The sequence below is a fragment of the Limulus polyphemus genome, unplaced genomic scaffold, assembly GCF_000517525.1.
Source record: "Limulus polyphemus unplaced genomic scaffold, Limulus_polyphemus-2.1.2 Scaffold2980, whole genome shotgun sequence".
Taxonomy (NCBI): Eukaryota; Metazoa; Arthropoda; class Merostomata; order Xiphosura; family Limulidae; genus Limulus; species Limulus polyphemus.
In genome coordinates, this window is record NW_013668590.1 from 126,427 (window position 1) to 131,510 (window position 5,084).

The window sequence follows — 5,084 nt, forward strand, 5'->3', positions numbered from 1 at the left end:
CTTTAAAATTCTTCTCTTCCCATATTAAAAAATCACAATTTAAAAATTAATCTTATACACATTTTTGAAATTATGAACCAAGACAGTAAAAGTCATAATTTGTTGTCGTTTGCTTAATTTTCGCAAAAAAAAAACCTACACGTGGAATATTTGTGATGAACAGTTGGTCTCTATCACTCACCACAAACTTTTGAACTACTCAAATCGAATAGTGGAATTCGACCACCGCTCTTACAACGTACCCATGACCCTAAAGTGCGAATCTTTATTTTGGTAATAACGGAGCGCGAACCACACAACCTCCGAACGAAAATCCGGACCATTAACCATTGGGTCACACTTAGCCCAAGTTATGTCTCATCTGTTAATAATGATTATATTAATCCTACAACTGCCAAAATGATATAGCTTACATAGTCATTTTCTGATTTAGCAGTTTACATCATAACTTCACTTCTTTTACTCCTATTTCAACGCTTATAAAACATTTTGGCATATATACCTTTTATAAATGAATAACTAACCCATTATTCCATTGGATTTCGTTCTTTTCATGTAAAGGATAGTCCACTGTAGTTAATAGTACATATATATAAGAAAAGCATGTGAAATATTCAGAAAAATCATTATTTATTGGATTAACCTCGTCTTTCTCTATACGCAGACATCTTTCTATTGTAATTATCCAAAACATTATCCTTTTTTGTACATTAAATTTGTCCATCTTAAGACACAGACATGTTTCTGTTGTATCTTTTCATAAAAATTATCCTTTTTGTAAATTAAATTTGTCCATCTTAAGACACAGACATGTTTATATTGTAACTGTTTATAAAAATTATCCTTTTGTAGATTAAATTTGTCCATCTTAAGACACAGACATGTTTATATTGTAACTGTTCATAAAATTATCCTTTTGTTGATTACATTTGTCCATCTTAAGACACAGACATGTTTCTATTGTAACTGTTCATAAAAATTATCCTTTTTTTAGATTTAATTTGTCCATCTTAAGACACAGACATGTTTCTATCGTAAATATTCAGAAAAAATATTATTTAATGGGTTAACTTCGTCCATTTCAAAACACACACATTTCTCTATTGTAACTTTTCATAAAAACATTAGCCCCTTGTGGCTCAGCAGTAACTCAATGGGCTTATATTGCTAAAAATCAGTGTTTTATACTCGCAGTGGGCATAGCACGGATAGGATTTTGTGTAGCTTTGTGCTTTACAGTAAATAAACATAAAAATTATTCCTTATTTGATTAACTTTTCATTTCAATTAATAGACATGGTAATTTATTCGTGCTCATCCTACGAAGTGAAATATAGTGCTTTTAATTAGAATTCGTTACTTTATAAATTACAAAAAAAACAACAACATATAATAAAGATATCTTACATATGCAAACAACTTGCTCCCCAGTGGCACAGCGGTATGTCTGCAGAATTACAACGATAGAATCCGGGTTTCGATACCCATGGTAGACAGAGTACAGACAGCCTATTGTGTATCTTTGTGCTTAATTACAAAACAAGCAAACAACTTAGTTAGTCTTGTTTTTGATACTGATCTATCTGGTAATACAAAGTGAACTTGATAAAGTATAACATTTTGTCACATTCTCCTATAATATGTCCGAGTACGGTCGACTTAGTAAGTTTGTTTGTTTTTGATACTGATCTATCTGGTAATATAATGTGAGCTTGATAAAGTATAACATTTTGTCACATTCTCCTATAATATGTCCGAGTACGGTCGACTTAGTAAGGAAAATAAAATTCATATATTTTTTAATATGAGTAAATATTTTCTTCTAGTAGACCCATTATAGCCTTTCTGATAGCAGGGACTAGTAAATTTATAAACTACATTTGATGACTTTAATACAGTAATAAAGTCCTTAAATCTAAAAAAGAAAATTAGGAGAGAATTAGCTTTTCAAACATTGCTCAATTATATTTGCGGATCTACCTTTGACGTACATTTCTTAATTGATTTTTATGGCCTAGCATGACTTAATGGTTACCATTCGACTCGTAATCTGTGGGTTATGGATTCATATCTCTTCCCTGAATATGTTCATCCTTGCAGCTGTGGGGGCGTTATAAACTTTTGGCCAATCCCACTATTCGGTAGTAGAGAGTAGCCCAAAAGTTGGCGATGGATAGTGTTTACTAGCTACCTTGTTTCTAGATATGCAAACAACATAGTTAGTTTTGTGTTTTCGATACTGATCTATTTGGTAATACAATGTGAATTTGTTAAAGTATAAAATTTCGTTTTGTGTAATAGCTTAACAACAAAAAATAAGGTTTCGTGCTTTCAGTAACGAATTCCTATTAAAAGTACTATATTTCACTTATTAGGATGAGCACAAACCAAGGGAATAAAAACAGTTTTTGTTTTCAGAATAATTACAATGTAAACAAGTTTGTGTACTGAAGTAGACGACTCTATGATCGAATATTCTTAACTATAATTTATATTTTTTCGTATTTTAAACCATCGATCTAGTATCTTTGATGCATGTAGTGTTAAGGCAAAGTTTCCCTCTGATCTGATAGCGAATATAGAATCTAGTTCCCAATAATATTTGTAGTTTTACAGATCTACTGAAAAATATCACGCTAACTTGTTAATTTAATAGAGAAATTGAATTATTTCATGAAGATGAGTGTACAAATAACTAAAACGTTATTTTTCCATAAGTAGTAAACTATGAATACAACAAATGTCAAATTATCAACTTCGAGCTTAATGTTGTCTGAATACAGCAACAAAAACAACAAAAATGTATGTAGAAAATTGAACAAAGCTTCTTGAATGTATGAATTATTTTATTAGTGACTAACAATTAGAGAATATTTTTTCAATATTAGTTATCAAAGTCTAATTTACTAACATAAAAGATAACATTAATAATATATAGTTGTAATAAATTCTAAGCAAAATGTAGAAATGTTATAACGTTGCGTCACACTTCAAACATGTTTTGTTTGATATTATTGTGGCTAGTAACAATAAAAAGGGAAAACGATTCAAAGCGGAATTTAAACTGGTATGCCGAATGAAAATCCACTATATGATCTATCCTTTGGAGTTTAATGAAGAAATGTGTATGCTAATAAAGTCGAAACGTTGGCGGAATCTTGCAACTTTACAGTCTAAGAAGACTGTTATATATATATACAGAAAGTCGTAGTTATAATATGCGATTTAGGCTAACTTTTTGTCCGAACACAATTAAATTTAAAAATCGTAAAAACAGCCTTTCAGAACTCTTCTTTAAGTTTATTTCAAGATATGGCGTAAAGCTATTCAAGGGCTATCTGTTATAGCCGTCCTTAATTTTGAATTGATAGACAAGAGGGAAGAAAGTAGTCAACATTACCCACCAACAACTCTTTGGATACTCTTGTCTGACCGAATAATGAGATCTCACCTTATAAAGCACCCAAAGTGTGGAGTGCGACTTTTATTTTTATTATTTGCTGTAACAGGACGATGAATCAGCATATCCACAGTCCGACACTAGGCCCTCATCTTTAAGGAATCATAATTTAGTTCACAGAATCCGATACGCTAAACATTAGGCTACACTCGGTCCTCTTCTTTAAGGAAGCAAAATTTAGTTTACATAGTCCAATATGCTAAACACTGGGCCACACTTGACCCTCTTCTTTAAGGAAGCAAAATTTAGTTCACACAGTCCGATACGCTAAATACTGGGCCACACATAGTTCCCATCCTTAAGGAAGCACAATTTAGTTTAATTCTGTTAGTATAAAGTAAAGCTCTAAATTACTTTAAACGTTTTGTATAACGTTCTTTTCTTTCTCACAGTGTCGACACTTTAAAGAGCCCCCAGTGGCACAGCGGTATGTCTGTGGGCTTACAACGCTAGAAACCGGGTTTCGATACCCGCGGTGGGCAGAGCACAGATAGCCCTTTGTGTAGCTTTGTGCTTAATTACAAACAAACATTTAAAGATAATAATTTATATATATACATAAAGAAAAAATTACAGAGAGTAAAGAAAATATAAGAAAATGAAATCCAAAACTCTTCGGTCAATTCGATCAGCAGTAAAACAGGAAATCACAATGACGTTCTTCTTTTAACCTGGAGTAGAGAAAATTATGAAAAGATAAGTTCGTCAAAACTATGATATCAGTAAGAACAAAGCTGTGAACTACTTATTTTTATGCAGTAGACAAATTACACATTTGGAAAAACAGCGCAAAATAAGAAAAAATAAGTAACACATAATATACGTGTAACTATGTGCACGTGTCTGGGTGTGTAGGAACCCTCTTGAAAAATTCTTTGTTACTTTGTTGTTTTCTTTTAATCTCGGAATGAGATCATGTCTGACAAACCTTATTTGTTCACTTACGGGTTTGTAATTGTTTGTGGGTGTGATATCTGTTTTGTCGGTCGTCAATAAATCTTGACGTTATGTATTTTTTGTTATGTATAGGCTGTCTTCGTGAGGTGCGCTATGTCTTGGTCTTTGCTATATTCATTACTAGATTGATATTTAGTTTCGCTCTAAGTAAGTAGCTTGCTCTGATCAGAAATTAATATTAAATTGCTATTTTAAGTTTGATCATTTGAACATTCTTAAACTTTAGTATTTCGTACGAAGGGTGGGCCACAGAGATAAATCAAAATCAAAAGGGAGCCACGAGCAAAAATAGGTTGAGAAACACTGGTCTACACTATATATATTGTTACGACAGCGGAAGTCGCGTGACTCTGGGAGCATGCGCGCTGAAATTTCTCGAATGATCATGAAGGCCCGAGTGCATTCGAGACGCCCTCTTTTTAGTATATAAGCCTGGCGATAAAAATCAGCGGGATTAAAGAGATAGATAACTGAGTCAAGCAAACAGTAGGCACCATAAGTAAAGTGTGTGAATCGCTGTGATTTATAGCGTGTTTTATAAAAATAGTTAAGTTTAGAAATATAATGATTGTGAAATTACTGTGGACTAAAAGTGTGTATCGAGAAAGAATAAACTGGTTTAATCAAGAAAGGATATGTATCGCTGAAGTTCCTCAGAAAGAATTTC

General features: G+C 32.4%; 1 protein-coding gene across 4 annotated transcripts in view; it reads right to left on the reverse strand.

Annotated features, from left to right (window-relative positions):
- Window positions 1-2,938: 2,938 nt before the first annotated feature.
- LOC111088006 overlaps window positions 2,939-5,084 on the reverse strand; it is a 19,290-nt gene continuing 17,144 nt past the window's right edge. For all 4 annotated transcript variants that reach the window (XR_002612632.1, XR_002612631.1, XM_022396703.1 and 1 more), the window contains one exon: window positions 2,939-4,131. The gene's annotated coding sequence lies outside the window, so the exon portion shown is untranslated. The remainder of the gene's footprint in view (window positions 4,132-5,084) is intronic.